The sequence below is a fragment of the Plecotus auritus genome (assembly GCF_963455305.1).
Source record: "Plecotus auritus genome assembly, chromosome: 10".
Taxonomy (NCBI): domain Eukaryota; kingdom Metazoa; phylum Chordata; class Mammalia; order Chiroptera; family Vespertilionidae; genus Plecotus; species Plecotus auritus.
Window position 1 is genome coordinate 40397048 of NC_137785.1, and position 21973 is coordinate 40419020.

Genomic DNA, 21973 nt, shown 5'->3' on the forward strand with positions numbered 1-21973 from the left:
GTTGGCAGTAACAGTACCAAAGTGACTCAAGTCTGTCTGTCCCCTTGGAGTCACCCTTGCCTCTGTCTTCTCCCCCAGGCTCAGGTCCAATTATTAATGACCAAGTCAGCACCCCCAGAATCTGATGAAAGCTGCTAGGCCTTCATCTACACTGTCCCTTCAGTCCGATTATTCTTCTTTAGTCTTGTAATATCAGAAGACAAGAATCTATGAGGACTAATGCAAAATATATGTAAAGTTTGCATGGGGGCCTATATGTTTTCCTTATCATTATTATTATTACTATAATTTCAAAATACAGAAAACCCAATTCAACCTGCCTTAAATAAATGAGCTTTATTGGTTAATAGAGGAAAAAAGCAATGCTAGCTTCAGGTGAGGCTTGATTCAGGGCTCCAATGATGTGATCAGGATTCACTTTTTTCTCTATTTCTTTTTTTTTCTTTTATTGTCTAAAGTTTTACATATGTCTCCTTTTTCCCCAATTGACACCCACCTCGCCAGCCATTCCCACCCCGGGCAAGCCCCCCCCCCCCCCCCCCCGTCCCAGTGTCTGTGTCCATTGGTTATGCTAATATGCATGCATACAAGTCCTTTGGTTGCTCTCTAACCCTCATCCCTGTGCCCATTTGTCTCTGGATCTATTCTTGTTCATCAAATTATGTTGATCATTATATCCCACATATGAGTGAGATTATGTGATATTTATCTTTCTCCGACTGGCTTATTTTGCTTAGCATAATGCTCTCCAGTTCCATCCATGCTGTTGCAAATGGTAAAAGTTCCTTTTTTTTTTTTACAGCAGCATAGTATTCCATTGTGTAGATGTACCACAGTTTTTTAATACACTCATCTGCTGATGGGCACTTAGGCTGTTTCCAAATCTTAGCTGTTGTAAATTGTGCTGCTATGAACATAGAAGTGCATATATCCTTTCTGATTGGTGTTTCTCATTTCTTGGGATATATTCCTAGAAGTGGGATTACTGGGTCAAATGGGAGTTCCATTTTTAACTTTTTGAGGAAACTCCATACTGTTCTCCACAGTGGCTGCACCAGTCTGCATTCCCACCAGCTATGCACGAGGGTTCCTTTTTCTCCGCATTCTCACCAGCACTTGTTGATTTGTTGATGATAGCCATTCTGACAGGTGTGAGATGGTACCTCATTGTTGTTTTGATTTGCATCTCTGGGATGATTAGTCATTGCTCTTCTTTCTTGATGGTCACTTCAATTTCTAGGACTCTCCCCTGTGATTCCAAGATGAATCCATCAATTTCTTTGGCTACCTATGTCCAGCTTGCATCCAGAAGGGATTAGATGGAGTCTAATTCTTAGAAGTCTCCACAGAAATCTCGTTGACTTAGGCTGGATCATATGTCCACCCCTGAATCAATCACTGTGGCCAGGCGAGTAGTCATTTGAATGACCTAAGGCAATAGAGTCACTCTGTTCTTGGAAGGCAGGTCAAGACTACTCGAGCAATAGCAGTAATTTTCCAAAAGAAAATACAGGGTGCTGCAGCTGGTGGGGGTGGGGATGCCAAGGAAGCAATAAACAGGTGTCCCTGAGAGGCCCAATCAAAGGATGCTTTGGTGGCATGCTGCAGGTTTGGACTGGATGATGGTGGCCATGGGAAGCTAGTGGGATATGCAGGGAGTCAATTTTTTTTTCCAGATTCCTCTATCTTAAATATTGGATAGAATAATGATGAAGGGAAAGGAGAGATTTTAGAAGCAGGTAGAATGTTAAAGAATATATGGTAGTCCTGTTTGGGAGGGATTAAACCAGTGCTGTGTCATGACAAAATTCTGGATGAAATAAATCCAACAAATGAATAAATAACTGTGTATTACTGTGAGTAAAGCATTTATGGCATCCATCAAGAAATATCTGAGTATTAGGAACAAACCACTTGCTCACTGTTGTTTGCATGTAACTTATGGACTTTAGAGTAAATGAATCAACAAGTCACACAGACTTTGCAAGGCAATTAAGAAGGAAGAGCTTCCCCAAGAGGAAGATGATGTCAGAAACATTATACTTAGCCACCTTATCACTGTTGCCCTAAAGCAGCGATTTTCAACTGGTGTGCCACAAGAATTTTTAAAACATGCAGTATCTATTTGCTCGGGCACTGATCTCTTTTCCCTTAGATTGTCAATTAAAAAAAATGACAGCAGCCAACACAACACTAGCCATCAGAGCGTGAATGAATAGAAACTAAATCTATATTTCTGTCAAATCAGCAAAAATATATTTTTTGGTGTGCCGCAGAATTTCAGTAATTAGTTTATGTGTGCCATGAGATGAAAAAGGTGTCCTAGTAAATTAGTTAATTGTCTAAATATTATAATTTCTCTATATATGTGTCTTTAAACAAAGAGTTACAATCTGAAGGACAACAAAATACTAGAATATTAGAGCTAGCAGGGACCAGCCAGTGTGATTCATCTGATAGATGAGAAAATACGTTGAAGAGAGAAGTGACCGGACTGAGGCCACCCAGAGAATCAGTGGCTAAGCTACTAGTCTTCAAATAGCCAGGTTGGGGCTTGATCCTCCCTGCAGATCCAAGCCTCTGATTTCCTTCCTGCCTCATTGTGGATCTCAGGTGCAGCCCCTGGAAAGTGTAAGCTGAAGAAGATGCCTGGGAGCCAGTGAGTTGTGTTGTTTTAATGGCTTTATAACGTGTAATTGATATACAAAAATATTTCATGTATAAAATTTGATGAGTGTGGACACCGTTTCACACCTGTGAAGCCATGATTCCACTTATATGAGGTACCTGAAGAAATCAAGCCTACAGAGGCCAGTGAGGTTCTTATGCACTGTCCAGTGTGGTACAAATGCCTTCTTTGCTCCCATCAAGACTGTTGTCCGCAACGACACCACTAGATGGCAGAAAAAACCCATATACCTCATAGAAGGCACATGTTCTAAGATTCTGGAGTCTGAGTATCTAATGAGACCAGCTCATTTGTCTGGTGAGTATAGAGAATTAGGGAGCCTTGTAACATCAACCCATTCCCATGTCAGTCCTCCTAATCTGTACCTCTCTTAGGAGTCAGATGGTTAGATGACATTAACCATTCAAACATATTAGGAGGAAAGAATCTACATTGAAAACTATTTCATGAAAGGTTGGAATGACCACTAGGTATTATTTCATGTTTCCTACTAGAACTTTCTGCCTTTCAGTAGAGATTATTTGACAACCCAAAGTGATGAATCTCTAATGGCCAGGGTGGGGTCTCAAATATTTGGACAAAAGAGAGTTCATCTGAAATTAAGACAATGGTGGGAGCAGCAATGTACTTCTAGTAAAAATAATAATAACCGGTGTGCCAGGCACTATACTAAGCACTTTATATTGGAAAATTTATTTAATATTCGCAATAATCATAAGTACATAGAGACGTAGAGGATTTAAGCAATTTACTCATGGTCATATAATTAGAAAAATGTAAGCGACTTAAAATTTTTTACTTATATTTCACGGCATTAACAATATGGTCCTTGATGTTAACATCATTAGGGCTTTATGAATTCAGATGAAAAGCTATTGTCCCACCCTAGCCAGTTTGGCTCCTTGGATAGAGTGTTGGCCTGCGGACCAAGGGTCCCTGGTTTGATTCTGGTCAAGGGCATGTATCTCGGTTGCAGGCTCCTCCCCCGCCAGGCCCTGGTCGGGGCTCCTGCAGGAGGCAACCAATCGATGTGTTTCTCTCACATAGATGTTTCTCTCTCTTTCCCTCTCTCTTCCACTCTCCCTAAAAATTAATGGAAAAATATCGTCGGATGAGGATTAACAACAACAACAAAAGCAATTGTCCCTTTGGGCCTGTGACACATGTATTAAAATCTCCTCATCACTGGACCACCGATAAGCTAGAGTCTGGAAAAAGTTTTAGTTCTGCTACCCTGAGTAAGGAGGAACATACATTTTTGGGGAGCACTGTGGCCATATCTAGGCTGATGTTAGCGTGATATTTTAAACCAGGACTGTCCTGCTGGCTCCAGGTTACAAGACTTCTTTGGTGTGATGGAGTAGTTAAATCACACATCCCACCTGCTTCAAGATGCAGCTCAAGTCTATCTTTGACTCCCTCCAAGGGCAAAACACATCCAGTCTGATGTGCTTCTCGGTTTATAACTCAATATTCAAGAACTCAGTGCAATTTGTCAGCACCCTTGCGACAGAGGGCGGGTCGTCGGTGAAGCGCTGTCTTATGTCAGAGTTCTGTACCTAGAAACAGCCTCTCTATTTATTGGCTAATTTCCCAAGACTTGCTGTAGATAGTTAGAATTCTTGGTGGAAAGTAAGAATATCCAATGCCAGGCAGCTCATTAAAAAGGTGGCTCTGAAATCAATGTGTACCTTATCACACACAGAATAAAAGGCAACTGAACTTCAGAAGGGATGAAATCAGAAACCAGAGAGACCCTGAGATCTTTTTCTTTGTCCACCTCCATCCCCACTATACTTCTCTCTGTATGTCTCCATTATTCTTATTTCTTATGCCTGAACTTTTCCTGCTTCTTAGCAAACATCCTGGGCACCCACAGCTCTAAATTCCCCACTTACATGTTGTGCAACTGAAGAAAATCTGACTTGTTGGCCCCAATTCCAAGTTCATATAATGAGCTCATTCTGGAACAATATTATGCAAAGACCTTGGTTTTTCTTTGTCTCGGACCACAGCTTTCTTTAGAGGTTTTTTTTTGGTTTTGTTTTTCCATTGTAATGAGGCTGTTCTTGCTCACTTTTAGATAAGAATGTCTCAGCTTTGCTAATATAACCTGTTAATTTCAAAGGACTTTATAAATTGGCTGTAATTCACATTCTCAGAATTGAGAAATCTGTGTCTTTTGAGATAGAAGAGTTCTTTTTCCTTTTAACTTTTGTTTTATTTTTTCCCCCTAAAATATCAAAATGCTATTTTTCCAGGTGCCATGTGGCTCTTTGATAACACACAGACTGCTTTAGCTGTTTTTTTAATGAACATTATCACCAGCTGCTCAGCTGTGAGAATTTTTTTCATTTTCGGGGTAACGGAGAGCCTCTTATAAGACGTGCACTCTGAATGTCACAGTCCGAGTCGCTGATGTCCTCCTGGGCACCAGGGACTCTGTACTGCAGGGGGCGCTGTCCTTCCTTATTTGTCTAAGCATGTGAGCAGATAAAATCATCAAATGGCCACCATATATGTTTGGACCCCAGCTCCCTCTTTGTATTGCCCTCTCTCCCCTGAATGTCCACCTCAGTATGATGGGAAGTTGATCTCTGGATCTTGTCTGGTTGCCTAAGAATTGAGAACTGGGACCCAAAGCTTAGGGGAAAAAGGCATAATAGACTAAACTGTAATCAGAGCCCAGATCCTCATAGAAGTCTCTAGGCCAGTGGTCGGCAAACCGCGGCTTTGCCGCTCTGTTGACTAATGAGTTTGCTGACCACTGCTCTAGGCTGTCTCCTTCCCTGCCAAGCCTATAAAAACAGAAGGTTAGGAAGAGGGGTAGGGAGTGTGGCTCTTCCTCCTGTGATTTTCCACTTACATTCCTTTTAGGGATTCTCCAAGAGCATCCTTTATAAAGTATTAGGAGCCCAGTGCACGAATTCGTGCACCTTGAAAGGAATTGTGGGCCATAAGGCTGTGGTGGGCACAGGGGCAGCTCTCGGCCCATCCTCCATGCCCCTGCCAAGCCCCTCCTGCTGTGGCCCCTGGTCCCCTGTCTGCAGCCCCTGACCCCCCACCTGCCGGCTATTGGGGCCAGCACCAGGCGCTGGCAGCAGGTGCAAGCTGGGCTGGTGCCAGCAATAGGTGCGAGTGCCTGGTAGGACCGCGGCACGCGAGAGCAAAGAATTTTCAGTAACCACCAGAGGCTCGCCCCCTGGTGACAGCAACTGGTGCCCAGCTTGGTCTGGCATCCCTGCTCACCTGCTCCACCATCCTGCTGTGGCCAACACCCACCTTATTCCACACACGCCCCCGGTCGTCAGCACACATCATGGTGACCAGTTGTTTGGCTGCTCCACCGTTCAGTCTATTTGCATATTTGGGTTTTATATATATATAGATAGGCTTTAGGAAGACAGATAGGCAGCCTCTTTCCTTAGTGGATGTGTCAGCTCATACAGCAAAGAGTGGGAAGGAGAAGATGAGACAAGCAGCAGGAAGGAAGAAAAACAGAGTGCAATGTAACCCCAGTAATTTTGTAGGGTCAAGGTCATGAGAGTGTCCCAGGCATCAAGAAGAAGCTACTGTAGAATAAGCTCATCTTGAGTATCCTTGCTGGTTTTATGTTATAATCCATAGTTATTATACATTCCCTTTTTCATACCATAAACAAAAATCAATACCAGGTGGACTGTAGATCTAAGTATAAGAGACAAAATAATAATGATTCTAGAATTTAATTTAAGAGGATAGCTTCAGCAGCTGGCAACAATCTCTCCAACGAGACACACCTCCACACTCACAGGCACAGTGTCAATGCTAGTTTAGTGTCAGGTGTTGTACAGAGTTTATTTCCTACTCACACAATCCTGTCAGGGAAAAACAACTCCTCACGACTGAATCTCAGAAAATTAAAATTCCACATCTGACTGGCTGCTGGTTTCAAACCCAATGAGTGTGTGATGAGAAGTGTGATTGGAGTTTTCATCTGAGCTCTCATCTCAACTCACAAGTTGGTTGCAATGATAATTGTAGTTAAAGTCAGGGCTCTTTTTCAAACAGAAATGTTAGATATTCCCAAATTAAGAAGAAAATAATCTAATATTCATTAAGCACCTATCATGCCAGGGACTAAGCTAGTTCATTTATATGCATCACCTTGCTCAATCCTAACAATGGTCCTATGAGGCAAATATAATTACGCTCATTTTTATAGCTGATGAAACCGATTGTTAGAGAAGTTAAACATCCTGTCGAGGTCACAAAGCTAGCAACGGGAAGAGCAAGGGTTGGGATCCAGATTGTCGTCTTTATTTACTGTCCACGAAGCAAAAAGGGGTAGAGGTTATCTGGCTTAGGAATTTTCAGAACATCTGCTCCCCGCAGCTGGCCTCCACTGTAGAACCACCTCATGTTTCCCTCCATTTAACCACGGGGCTTCCATGTTCTTCCTTTTCAACTGCCAGTCAAAGGGTTATTTTCCAAATAAACTGTGAGATGTCTAGGGCTGAATTCATTGGGCTTTTGGAATTTCTTGCTGGAAGATTTTAAATGGCATATCTAGTTGCAGAACTATATATGTCATAGGCTTGATATTTCAGCGTAGTGCTCAGTGCTTCCTTTAGAAACAGATTTAAATTTTCAATTTTATCAGATTCACAGAACTGGAAGAGATATAGACTACCATGGGGCATAGCATAATATGTATTGTAGTTTCAGAAAATATTTCCCTATAAAAAATAAAAAATAAAAGGTTCAGAAGAAGAGAGACTATCACTGATAAAGATAACTTATTCTACTCTTTGACTCAAACCTTTATACTTTTGCCTTTCTTATCCCCCTCCATGATCATACACAAACTTTTCTGTGAAATCCATTTTTTAAAATAAAGCCAAAGCAACGTTTTCTTGTTGTTAATCCTCACCTGAGGGCATTTTTTCCATTGATTTTTAGAGAGAGTGGAAGGGAGAGGGAAAGAGAGAGAGAAAGAGAGAGAGAGAGAGAGAGAGAGAGAGAGAGAGTGAGAGAGAGAGAGAGAGAGAGAGAGACTGATGTGAGAGAGACACATGGATTGTTTGCCTTTCGAACCAGCCCTGACCTGGGTTGGGGATCATACCTGCAACCCAGATACATGCCCTTGATAAAATCAAACCCTAGATCCTTTGGTCCTCCGGCTGGCGCTCTAACCACTGAGCAACGGCTAGGGCTGAAATCCATGTTTCCTCCCCACCCTTTCTCTGTAAGCATCCAAGACTTAAGACAAGTAGTATGTGGTAGACCTCCTATTGCTGGCTTGAGAATGGAGATTTTCACCTTACGAAAATAGTGAGGAAGAAATGAATTCTGCCAGCTTTCTCCTTTTGTAATCCAGAGTTGTAGAAATGGGAGTGGACTCGAAGAGCAGTGGTTGCATCCCTATGGATAGTCTCAGATACAATATCACAAACTAACCTCAGAAAGATTCTGGGACAGTAGGCAAAGCCAGCAATGGCCAGCCTTGGAGTTGATAAATCCATCCATGACTTTTAAGGTAATATTGTATAACCTTATCTTGTATTTTAAATTATTTTAGGTGTTTGGTTGACAGTCACAAATGAGTGACTTTGAGAAGTGGTTTATCCTGTATGAAGAGCCAGAGAATAATAAAGTTATATAGTTGTTGAAGTATGTCAAAGGATGGGATTCAGTCATGAAAAGTTTAGAAACTTGGGACTGCAGGATGGTGGTAGCCTGTAGAATCAGTAAGTTTCCTCCCTCCCTGCCTGCCTCCCTTCCTCCCTCCCTCCCTCCCTCCCTCCCTCCCTGCTTCCCTCCTTCCCTCTCTCCCTCCCTCCCTGCCTCCCTCCTTCCTTCCCTCCCTCCCTCCCTGCCTCCCTCCTTCCCTCCCTCCCTCCCTCCCTCCCTCCCTCCCTCCCTCCCTCCCTCCCTCCCTCCCTCCCTTCTTCCCTCCCTCCCTCCTTCCCTTCCTTTTTTTGGATATATTTTTATTTATTTCAGAGAGGAAGGGAGAGGGAGATAGAAACATCAAATCATTGATCGGCTGCCTCCTGCATGCCCCACACTAGAGATGGAGCCTGCAACCCAGGCATGTGCCCTGACCAGGAATCAAACCATGATCTCCTGGTTCATAAGTCAACACTCAACTGCTGAGCCACGTCAGCCTGGCCAGTAAGTTTCTTTCAACTTTAGCTCACCTCAGGGAGAAACATCGCAGAATGAACGTAGAGGCAGAGTTTGTTCAGACCTACTGTGAGGAAGGACAGCCAGTAAGTCACAGTATGCCTTAAGGAGACAGTGTCCCTAGATCCAGAAACTTTAGGCAGCAAAACCTGGGAGAATAAGACAAGTGTGTGGTGTCTGTGCCAAAAGGAGATGGTACCTAACATACCACTTGTTTGTTGGCTTAGTGTCCCTTTCCTTGATAAGGGAGGGGCCTGTTTCTTTAACTCCGTTCACATTTCATTGAAGGCTAACCTAAGAAACATGTTTAGCCAAAGTTAAGGTGTTTTTTAAATTGACTAAATTTTATTTTCTTGAACAGCAACAATAGCAATGTAACGGGAAGTTGTGATAAAGTGAACTAGGATTTGAAATCAGATTTTGTTGGGAGTTTAAAACCTTGATTTGCCATTTCTTAACTGGGTGACCTTAGTCAGATTACTTATTTTGGTTTCAGCCTTCTTATTTGTAAAACTGGGATAATGATATCTAATTTTAGGGTTGTTGTAAATAAATGAATTAAAAATAATAAATGAAAAACCTTAGTTCAGTGTCTAAAACTCAGGATGCAATCAATAAGCAATTTTGTATAAATGAATATTACTTCCCTTGGTTACATACATCAAGACAGTTATATCTATCCCTGACTCCTTTCTCCCTCGTTGGCAGCATCCTCTCTAATAAATACAACATTTACAAGTGTAGAGTTCATGAAGAAACAACCAATTTCTTGATAACTTATTTTGCAAATGCAAGGCATTTTATTAATAGTAAGCTCACTGCTCACAGCTGCAAAACTTGTTAGTTACTTATATTAACTCTCCTGTTCCCATCATAAAATGCTATAGAGATTTGTATTGAGTAACAATTAGCATTAGTGAGGGATCATGACCAAGTCTTTAAACCCTCATAACGAGGAAAGTTGGGCAACTTTGGGGAGAAAAGAAAGCCCTCCTTTACCTCAAACCTCAATTAACCAGGTGAAACCCCCAGTATTCTGCTTGAATAACAAAGAATAATTAAAGTTTCATATACAGGGTGTTCCAAAAATGCATATACACTTAACAGCTGGTAGCTCAATTGATGTTTCTTTCTTTTTAAGCTGTCCTTTATAAAATCAAGTTTTGATGTCGATAACTTATTTTGCTTGAGGACTCACTGTACCGAAAGGTTGGGGAAATCCAGGCCATCCATTCCCTTAGCTCTCAGTTTCCAGAACTCCACCCTATGGCATGGAGGTTAGGTCTGCCAGGCACTGGTGGGACTCAGCTCTGTGCTCAATTGAGCTAGCCTGGCATCAGGTTCATTGTAGTTTTTACAAAGACAACGTTGAGGGCTATATTTCAACAATTTATTCTTTCTTATTCCTGTTGACACTAATATTTGCAGTCAGGGACAAAGGTCCTTAAATACTTTTTACAGTATTTCACAGTTTTGCAAAATCAGGATAATAACAAAGAGGGCTGTGGCTTTGAAGAATAGGAAATGACTCTGGCTCAGCTGGTGTGGCTCAGAGGTTGAGAGTAGACCTATGAACCAGGAAGTCATGGTTCCATTCTCGGTCAGGGCACATGCCTGGGTTGCAGGCTTGATCCCCAGTAGGGGGCATGCAGGAGGCAGCTGATCAATGATTCTCATCATCGATGTTACTATCTCTCCCTCTCCCTTCCTCTCTGAAATCAATAAAACAATATATATATATATATATATATATATATATATATATATGTATATATATATATTTAAAAAGAAAATGATTCTTTGTAGCTTAAATGCAAAAGGAAGTTATTTCAAGACTACTGGGTAGCTCATTAGATTGAAATAAGAATTGGAAATCAATCAGGTACAGTATCATGATAGCTCTAAGAATCCAGTAGCAGGAGACTGATATCCACATGGCCTAATTACACCTCCATTCCTAAGGTGTGCCATTCCTTTTGAGACTCAAGCTCTGGGAAAGGGCATCAGGTTGTCCTGAATGCCCAGTAGGGAGGGGAAGAGGGTAGGGCACTGTGACTGACACAAACAAAGGTATTGATCTGTTTTGCAAAGAAAAATCAGAGCACTGTTACTTAAAGCACATTGGAAGTATTCTGGACGGCAAAACCTGAGTACGGGTCACATCACACTGGCAGGTAATGATTTTTCCTGGAGTAAAGCTTTCCCAGTAAATCAGTTGCTAATGATGAGTGAAGTATAACAGTAGCTAATTATCTGGCCCACACTTCACTCTTATTAAAGCTCAGCAATGGCTGGCCGCTTTGGTGAAGGAGATTTTACAGAAAAGGAAAAGGAGGAATGAGCAAGGAATAAGAGGCAGAAGGAGGGAAGGAAGAAGATAAAGTGGATTAAATCACAGCCAGCCATAACCCAGTGAGGACTAGGGTGGTAGACTACTTCAACCCTACCTCCCTGTTGCAATGCACCTCACATAGTTCTCTCATCACGTAGGCAGTGGATGAAAGACCTTACAGACAGAGAGACTATCTCCAGAAAGGAAATCTTGATCAACACTGTATACGAGAAGCATAATGCCAGCCACGTGAATGATTTAAAATTTTCAAGTATAGCACAGTAAAAGTAACAGGGGAAAATGTTTTTAATGATACATTTCAATCATGATGACCAATATACACTGAGTGGCCAGATTATTATGACCACCCCATCAGTACTTCGTTGGGCCACCTTTTGCCTTCAATACTGCGGCGATTCTTCTTGGCATTGACTCCACGAGATGTTGAAAGGTGATGCGAGGAATCTGACACCATGTCTGATGAATAGCACTGTCCAGTTCTGTGAGATTTGATGGTTATGGAACCAGCTGCCTGATGGCTCTTTTAACTTCGTCCCACAAATGCTCAATTGGATTGAGATCTGGTGGTTGTGGGGGCCACCTAAGCAAGGTAAAGTTTCCCTCATGTTCTTGAAATCACTCCTGCACAATACGAGCACCGTGGCATGGCACATTGTCTTGTTGGAAGAAGCCATCTCCATTGGGATACAACATCAACCTGACAGGATGAACTTGATCAGCAACGATACTTAGGTATGTTGTGCTATTCAGACGTTGTTCCATACGAATTAAAGGGCCCAAATCATGCCAGGAAAACATGCCCCAAACCATAACACTGCCCCCATCAGCTTGAAGGGTTGTACTCATGCATGTTGGGTGCATGCTTTCATGCTGTTTCCGTGAAATTCTCACTCTGCCATCTGCATGATGCAACTGGAAACGTGATTCATCAGACCACGACTTTTTTCCAATGCTCAACTGTCCAATCCTTGTGTTCCTGTGTGAATTGGAGACATTTTATCTTGGTAACTGCAGACAGCAAAGGTGTTCGAACAGGCCTTTGGCTTCCATATCCCATACGATGCAGTGCACGGCTAATTTGCCTACAAACGTCAGGTGGTCATAATAATCTGGCCACTCAGTGTAATGTAAGTTTAACATCTATCCAATGCAAAATGTGAATGACATGTTATATATTTATTCATGCCAAATCCTTGGAATGGGGTGTGTTTTACATTCCAGTGCATCTCAGTTCAGACGAGCCACGTTTCAACAGCCACGTGTGTTTTGTGGGTACCAAGCCCGACAACAGAGGCGTAGAAGATTCTGACATTCTGGCTTTACTTGGAAACATCAAAGGATGTTGTACAATTGTACCTGGAGTGTGAGAGGGTGGGGTGTCTTGGTTTTCTTTCATTTTAAGGAGAAATAAAGGCACACGCTTTATTTCCATTCCACATTTACCGAGCTAAGATGGTTTGCTTGTGTTTCTGAGTCACAGCTGTCATTTTGTTTCCAGTTCCTGCTCTGAGGAGGAATCCGTGTTCTGCACAATTTCACCAATGCCTAAGGACCCCGGGAAAGATGAGGAACGCAAGGCCAGGTGAGACTAAGTAACTTGCCCAAAGGCTAAATGGTTGCCAAGCTGGGATTAGAGCCGCACTTGCCTTGTCCGAAGTGTGGCTCTCGTTCTGCATCAGACCTGTTGGCATGTAATCAGGCCAATTCCCCCAAGTCCCCATTCATTTGCTATGGACCTTGGTGCATAGTTTTTCTCTTCCTGGACCTCCATGAGCATGGGTGGTGCAAGGACAGCCACCCTACTCGAGGAGGGTGAGAGTGGAGACAAGGCGAAAGGAAGCTGCGTCTGCTTCCCAGGCTGCTCTGACAAGGCAGTCACTTACACCCACATCCCTGAACGCTCTGCGGTCCGACGACTAAGTGCTTGATGATGCGCACATTTTAAAGCTCCATTTCCTTGGTTACAGTGAAGCCAACAGGGGGGCACAGGGGAGCCTGGGGAATGACTCTGTGTTTATTGGACTCACTTGGCTCCAACTCAGAGGCCGATGTGGATCATTTGCAATTTTTTAAAACAGATTTTTCCCCCTCATTTTGACCACTTAATGCAGAAAGTTTGGGAAAACATAGGTCTGCATCACAAACATACACACACAAGAAAATCACCTGTATTTAGTAGTGAGGTGAGAAAAAAAAACAAAAACTCAAAAATTTGAAATTTCATACATTTCCTTCTGGTGTTGTTTCAAAATATATGTTTATTGTTTGAATGAGATTATATTGTACAATTTGTTTTACACCCTTTGCCTCATTGAGTCCCGTGGGTAAAGCTTGGTTTCTGGTCACCCTCCTGCATCTCTAAGGTTGCCTCACACAGGTCCTTTGTCACTGGCCTCATGATCCCGCTGAGGCTGGCTGGGCCCGGGGCCCTGAATTTCCCTGGCAAGAAGGCACAGACCACCTCCATCTCATTCCCCAGGAACGAGTATCCAACAGGTTAACGCTTCACAATGTACAAAAGTTTGCTTCTGCCTGCTGGACAGTTCCAAACACAGCTGGCAGTGTGTCTAAGGGTTTCTGGGAGTTTGGAAGAAAGGTGTTTACCACTCTGGGGCTTTCGACGAGGTGATGGAAGGAAACAATGAGTTCAACACATGTGAATGAACATGTGTCCTTAGCCCAGTCTGTGGTGGGCACACACAGTTACATGAAATCTAGGACCCTACCATGTCCCCAGCATGACTGGTCCCCTCCAACCACTCCACATATTCACCCCAACAGTTCCAAGAAAGTCTAGGCAAAGGGATAGTGAGATGTAGTTTTCCCTCTTTGGAGACATAGCATCGACATGGGCCTTGGGAAGAGGAGTTGGCTGTCCAGGTGGTATCAGGCAGAAAACAGTAGGCAATGATGTCCATGCACGTCTGCCCCTGTGAGTTCATGTTCCTACTCTTTGCTGGAGCAAAGAATCAGGAAGCAATTGATTATATTTTCACATTAACAAGCACCAAGAAACAGTAAACATTTCTTCCACTTTTTTTTTTAGATACATGTTAACCCACTCCCAAAATTCATCATAGCATGCTGTGCTGATAACTGTAACAGAGAAGCAAGGGGGAGAGAGGTTTTTCAGCTTGCTAAAATGTGAATAATGGTGCCTCTGTCTTTTTTCTTTAAAAATGCACTGTCTAAAAATATAGAAGATGGCAGGGGTGCATGCATAATTATATGAATTTCGCTCTGCGTCGGTCTAGGGAAATCAGCTCTGTTTCAAAGAAGATATTTTTAAAAATGCTTCCTCAGAGTACTTTCCTCCTGTTGATCGTCTTCTGATTGTTGACAGTGAGCTTTGCCAATTTCTTTTTCCCAGAAAGCTCACATCAGGATTCTCTCTAGCAGTAATCCCACAGAGGTATTGATTGTTCCTTTCCCTGGTAAAAGAACAGCCTAACCCCCTTCAGGAGGCCACTCTGGCTTTAGAATGATCAGACATTCTGCCATTTACACACTGTGTGGTCCTGGGCACACCCCACACCTCCATGAGCCAGACGCCTCACCTGCAAGGTCGGGAGGATGCCACCTACCTCAGGGGTGTGGTGTGGATCCAGCGAGGTGGTGATTGTGAATGCTCCTGAGAAAGTGCACAGCTTACAACAGTGCCCAATTAAATGTATCATCCTTCTCTCCCTCAGAAAAGAGTAATTCCTACTGTTACTGAGCACGTGATGTGCACCAGGCATCTAAGCTGCGTGTTGTTTGATCCTTGGCACATGGGAACAATGTGATGAGAGGAGCATTACAAACTCATTGCAGATGAGGAAAGAGATTTAGGGATCTGATTCTGGTCCCTTCACTAGAAATGAAAGAGCCAGAATTGGACATCACATGAGTTACTTAGAAATGGATCCTCCCTAACACTGCACTAGAGTTCTTCCTCACTGGGAAGTCTCATCTGTTACATCCTAAAGAAGCTGTGTGTGTGTGTGTGTGTGTGTGTGTGTGTGTGTGTGTGTGTGTGTTTTACACTGGCGAGTAAACTATGAGTAAATGGTAGGCACTCGAAAATACTCCTCTTTTCCCACAAGGAGACACTGTCTGTTTCTGAGACCTCTGCACTCCAGAGCAGGTCCAGGTCCCTTCTGCCTGGTAGAAGACTCCTCTCAGAATAGAGCAACCCAGGAGCCAGGTCTCTGAGTCCTCTGCCCTCAGAAGCACCTGACCCCTCAGTCCCTTGCTCTACAAACTCTGAAGCTTGCTGGAGAGGTCGCAGCCATACCCTGCTCAGCAGCATTTACCCTGCGTCAGCTTGGAGATGTGGTGGGCTAGCGCTGGGAGACCTCCTCCACCTGATCAATACACGCTGCCAGTAACTTGCCCCTTTCTTTGAAAATAGCCTATTTCCATTATTTTACTAATACACAGCGCTTCCCCTGCCACAACAATGCTCTGTGAACTTTTTCTTTGAATCAATGAATTCTTTCTTGGGCCAAGTCCTGTGCTAGATAGAAGCTGGGGATCCAGTGGTAGTCTAAAGAGATGACGTGAGGGGCGCCACACTCTGATTAGGAGAACAAGCGTTAAACCAAATATTCCAAGTAAGTACTTGCCAGAGATCTATGTGCAGCCAGGAGAAGTATGCAATGTCATGTAAACACAAGACAAGGGAGGCCAAAAGGACCTGGGAGTTGAAGGATATTAGTTTGCTATCACCAGTATTTCTCGCCTTGTAATCCCTGTGAAATCATTTGGGGTCTGGCCCTGCCAAGGCATTAGAAATGAGTTAATGAAATGTTTGACCAAGTACAGCAGGCTAATTTTTAAGTCGATAATTTTGTATGTCCTGTGAATGACGTTATAAATATCCAAGTGGACCTTGGCAGAAAAAAGTTTCCCCACCCATGGCTTAAACAAAACACATCTACAGCACTGAAGGTCAGAAGTCTGAAATGGGTCTCAAGGTCTTCTGGCCAGGCTGTGTTCCTCCTGGGGGCTTGAAGGGAGAATTTTATCTTACCTAGTAGCTGCCCCCATTCCTTGGATTTTGCCATGTAAGGTCACATAGTCACAGGTTTCAGGGAGTAGGATGCAGACATCTGCAAGCAGGCCATTGTTCTGTCTACCATATGGAGAAAACGGAGAGTTGAGAAAAGGGCACCAGGAAGAGAAGGTCTTCAGAAGAATTCTTGAGGGACAGCAGGAGGGAAGCAGTTATAGTGAGCAGCATGGACACATCATCCAGAGAGTGTCTTATGGGCATGTCCAGAGATGGGAAGTGATTTGTCTGCCTGGAACTGAGAGAGTCTGTGTAGTTGTGGGGAAGACAGAGAGTGAGAATAGATAAGCTCAAAGCAGCTGGTGATGGCTCACTCATGGAAGATTTGACTGTGTTCTAAGAAGCCTGAGAAAGCAGGATTTAGGTAAAGAAGGGATGGATCTATGCCTGTGCTTTATTTTTTAAAAAATCTTTATTGTTCATATTATTATAGTTGTTCCTCTTCCCCACCCCCCATAGCTCCCCTCCACCCAGTTCCTACCCTATCCCATCTCATGCCCTGAACCCCCCCTCTCACTGTCCTCATCCATAGGTGTATGATTTTTGTCCAGTCTCTTCCTGCACCCCCCAGACCCCTTTCCCCCGGATGATTGTCAGTCCACTCCCTTTCAATGCCCCTGATTCTATTATATTCACCAGATTATTCTGTTCATCAGATTTTTTATTCACTTGATTTTTAGATTCACTTGTTGATAGATATGTATTTGTTGATCATAATTTTTATCTTTACCTTTTTCTTCTTCTTCCTCTTCTTAAAGAATACCTTTCAGCATTTCATATAATACTGGTTTGGTGGTGATGAACTCCTTTAGCTTTTTCTTATCTGTGAAGCTCTTTATCTGCCCTTCAATTCTGAATGATAGCTTTGCTGGGTAGAGTAATCTTGGTTGTAGGTTCTTGCTATTCATCACTTTGAATATTTCTTGCCACTCCCATATGGCCTGCATAGTTTCTGTTGAGAAATCAGCTGACAATTGTATGGGTGCTTGTAGGTAACTAACTGTTTTTCTCTTGCTGCTTTTAAGATTCTCTCTTTGTCTTTTGCTCTTGGCATTTTAATTATGATGTGTCTTGGTGTGGTCCTCTTTGGATTCCTTTTGTTTGGGGTTCTGTGCACTTCCTGGACTTGTAAGTTTATTTCTTTCACCAGGTGGGGGAAGTTTTCTGTTATTATTTCTTCAAATAGGTTTTCAGTATCTTGCTCTCTCTCTTCTTCTGGCACCCCAATAAATAATTTGGATGTTGGTACGCTTGAAGTTGTCCAAGAGTCTCCTTACACTATCTTCATATTTTTGGATTCTTTTTTCTTTTTGCTTTTCTGGTTGGGTGTTTTTTTTGCTTCTTTGTATTTCAAATCTTTGACTTGATTCTTGCGATCCTTTAGTCTGCTGTTGGAACTCTGTATATTATTCTTTGTTTCAGTCAGTCAAATTATGCTTAATTTCTAGTTGGTCATTTTTCATATCCTCGAGGGTCTCGCTAAATTTATCAGCCTTTCCTAGAAAATTCTTGAAAAACCTTATAACTGTGGTTTTGAACTCTATATCCAGTTATTTGCTTTCCTCCATTTCTTTCATTTGTGACCTGTTTCTTTGTCTCCGCATTTTGGCTGCTTCCCTGAGTTGATAGAGTTGCTTTGTGTGCTAGGTGTCCTATAGGGCCCAGTGGCTCAGCCTCCCCACCTCCCCAGTTACCTGAGGTGAACATTCTTGGTGCACCTCTTTGTGGGCTGTGTGCACAGTCTTGTTGTAGTTAAGCCTTGATTGTTGTTGGTATCACTGGGAAGAATTGAACTCCAGGCCAATTGGCTGTGAGGATCAGCTGTGTCTACGCTGGGAGAACTTCTGTGCTGGAGACACCCTTATGAGGCAAGACTTGCTTCAGAGGGGCTTTGGTGCTCACTGAGTCTGCCCCCTGTGTGTGCCCTTATGGATCTGAGGAGTTGTAATCTGGATGGTCCCACTCTGACCCCTGGGTACACTGGCGCTTGGGTCTCCAGGAGGTGCTAATTTAGCTTCTCCCTGAGGCCACCTGGCAGGAGCTACAGAGAGATCTTCAGATTCCTCTTCTTTGTTTGGGTTTTGGAGGTGCCCAGATGAGGCCCAGCTGTGAAGCAATGCAAGCTGCTGCTTGGCCTTGGGCCTTCTTTTGGATGTTCTGGGTCTCTCTAACTCAGCTGCAGTTTGTTAGGTAAGTTTAGAATTCAAAGGACCAGGCCATTTATATGCAAAAGCCTCTGTGCACAGCTTGGATGGGGCGGAGTGTCACGGCAGAGCAAACAGCAATGGCTTCCTGTCAGCCCTGCCCTAAGAGGCCCCCGGGTATCACTGTCCCGTGGTAATCGCTGCAAGCACCTCTGAGAGAAAGCCGCCCTCGAGTTCTGCCCACTGCCAGACAGTCCATGTTCTCCCCGTATGAGTCTGGGTTCCCAGAGTCTCACCTGGAACTGGAGTTCAGAGCCATTGGGAGCTTGTCTCTCCCTGTGGATTGAAAAAGCCAGCCGCATACTCAGTTGCTAGCCCTCTCTGCGTGCGCGCCTCGGTACCTCTCCCTCCTGCAGTTCCTCTGAGTCTCAGTGTGCTTTTCCCTTTCCTTCTAGTTGTAGAATTTCCACTCAGCCAGTCTTCCTGTGGTTCTGATGTCCGTTTTGTCTTTTAGTTGTAATTTTGAAGTTGTTGTGCGAGGCGGCAAGTTCAGGTGTTTACCTATGCCGCCATCTTGGTTTCTCCTATGCCTGTGCTTTAAAACATGACTTTGGTGGTTCTCTGGAGAATCAGATTACAGGGCAGGAATGAATTCTGGGAGGCCATGGCAATGAGAGGGAAGAGATGATGGTGTCCTGTCTAGGATGGTGGGGCCAGATTCAGAAGTAATTTAAGAGGTGGAGTCCACGGAGATGGTGCTAGACCACTGGGTGGGCAAAGGTGAAGTGTTGGAGTGACCTCAAGTCTTCTGGTGTGAACACCTGGTTGAATGGCAGTGCCTGCATGAAGTCAGGAAGTTTTAAGGAGTGGGAGGCATGTGGTGAGAGTTCATGAATAGAGTTTTGGACCTAGTTTGAGTTACCTATTTGACATTCAAGTTGAGATGCTGGGTATGAATACAGATATGGAATAAAAGTCAAGGTGGGACCTCTTTTACAGACATGTATTTAGGCAATATGACATGCTGCAAGGAGATATGATTTGGAAGCAGAGCATGTTTTTTCAATAACTCTCCATATGTCTGGGTCAAGCCATATAAATCCTTGGAGCCTCAGTTTCCTCATTTTTAAAATTTGTGGTAAAACTTCTTGTCCTGCTGATAATACTTGACTGTTCTGAGAATCACATTACAAAGTAAATACAAGTGCTTTGTAACCTTTAGATGTTTTATAAATGTTATTTTAATGCTTTCTAATTATTATTAAATTAGGAATAATCATTGGGATGCCTAAATTATGAGAAAGCATGTTACTGTTATTGGCTATAAAATAATCTTAATCACATTTAATAAAATATTCTCCACTTTCTCTCTACATGGATTAAATAATTCCACTCCCCAAATCTTCTGAGATCCCATATTCTAATGACTGGATCATTTCTGTGGACAGAGCTGCTCTTGGACAAAACTGCTAGGAAGGTGGGGAGGTCGGAGTCCTATGATGGGGTAGAACTGGGAGAGGAGGTCAAGTGAGCATTCCTTGACTTTCTAGAACAGCCGTGGGCAAACTACAGCCCGGGGGCCGGATCCGGCTGTTCTATCCGGTTCTCTTGCTCTCCCCTCCACTCCTTTACTTTGAATTTATATTAGTTCACACAAACACTCCATCCATGCTTTTGTTCCGGCCCTCCGGTCCAGTTTAAGAACCCATTGTGGCCCTCGAGTCAAAAAGTTTGCCCACCCGTGGTCTAGAATGTGTGTGCACCTCACGGCCGCCTTACAAGATCAGTGTTCTCTGCCCATTTTGCTGATAAGGAAGCAGAGTTTTTAGGGTATTCACCAACTTTGTCAAGGCCACTCAGCTGGTGGGTGTTGAAGCAATCAGCATCTGATATCCATGCTCTTGTACCATGCCCAGAGGAACTCTGGTGGCCTTCTGCCCCACTGAAGGTGATCCCTGAGCTGACACTATTTGGGTTGAAAAAGAGGAATCTGCCTGATACTTACTGAAGTGTCTTGGACTTAGTGATGCATTTTTCATCCCAGAGCAGAACTCCTTGAAAAATGGAAACTCTCTTTCACTGTTGCTTTTTTAATAACCAGAAGCTTCTAGTAGGTATGTGACACAAATTTTTAAAACTGGACTAAATGACCCCTCTTAGTGTCATTTCTAATATAAAACAACTTGGAAATGGCAATGGCTCCCTTTGGCAGGATTTCAGATGGAGAGAAAGTCTAGAGAAGCAATGAATGGTGTGCATTCTGGAGTCTACGGGAGCCCTCACATATCTGGCTCCCTACTCCACTGACTCATAACTCCTGCTGCGGCTGGAGCTCTTCTCTGGAAGGCACTTTTCCAAGTTCTGCATCTGGCCCTACTCTAATGCTCCGTGAGCACAGTGAGGCCCAAGCTCTGTGGCCTGCCAGGATACAGACTAATATTTCCCAATTGCTTTCTTTCCTCAGAAAAAAAGAGTTCAATGCATGGGATTAAAAAATGTAGCCGACACATGAATTTTCATTTGTAGTAGCAAAGTCTGGGATACACGCCCTTCCATAGCAATTAAGTTTCTTACTCGTTCACTTCAATCCCCAGTAATATCTTACGCCTGGGCACGATGTCAGATGTGACATTTTCCTGTAGAGATGCAAGGTAAGATGTTGACACTCACTTTGCATTTAAGAGGAAGTTGTGACTACAGCACTTGCAGCTTAGGAAGATATAGGAAAATAAGTCATCTTTGCATGATTTATTCCCAAAGCCCATTATAACAAAGAGCCTCTGATAATTCAAGTTCATATTAAATTTCTGCCATTCAGAGAAAGAACAATTTGGGCAAATAAGTGCTCATTAAAATTTATTTAGTGGGAATAGCTTCCATTAGGGTGTTTCATTATTTAAGAAGAAAATAAAAGCCTATGCAGTAATACATAATGCTCACACCAACATGGCATTTCAGATAAATTACATTTGGATAAAGATGAACGTGTTTGGGTTTGGAAGGCTGATTGATTCTAGCAGGTACTGTAGTTGCATAGTTATAAGCCAGGTTGAAAGAATTTGCTATAAAAACAAGGATGAGCCCAAAGAAGTCCACCAACAAGCCAATAAAAAATTATTCCATGCTGGTCTAATCTTTGTTCCTTTTGGAACTGAGGTTTGGGGCTCCATATCGCTAGAACATGTCTGTGTGCATTACTGGGAGACTGTGGGAGATTAAGGGGCTAGACAGGTAGTCCAGGGTGTGAATAGGGAATAATGGGCACCATGAAGAATACAGTCCCTAACAGTACACCACATCCCATTATTTTTAAGGCAAAGGAATGTTGACTTGGCCAGATTTGGGGTTTGATCCACCACTGAGCAGCCATGAAATTTAAGTAACCACGTATCTTCTTTCTTAAAGCGTTTCATTTTCCACTCACAACTTTGCCTTGACAACTTTCTTTCACACAGCTTCACAGCCTCAAGATGCCCACTTTCTGCATAAATGACTTAGCTTTCTCTCTAAGCAAGTTCTGGTACCAATGCCAGTGTGTGTGTGTGTGTGTGTGTGTGTGTGGTTTC

The 21973-nt window shown here is 43.2% G+C and overlaps 1 long non-coding RNA gene across 1 annotated transcript in view; it reads left to right on the forward strand.

Moving 5' to 3' along the window:
• The window catches only part of LOC308235593, a 73716-nt gene that overhangs the window by 46161 nt on the left and 5582 nt on the right, over positions 1–21973 (forward strand). The window contains exon 2 of the long non-coding RNA XR_013959194.1: positions 12709–12792. This is a non-coding gene — a long non-coding RNA (uncharacterized lncRNA). The remainder of the gene's footprint in view (positions 1–12708; positions 12793–21973) is intronic.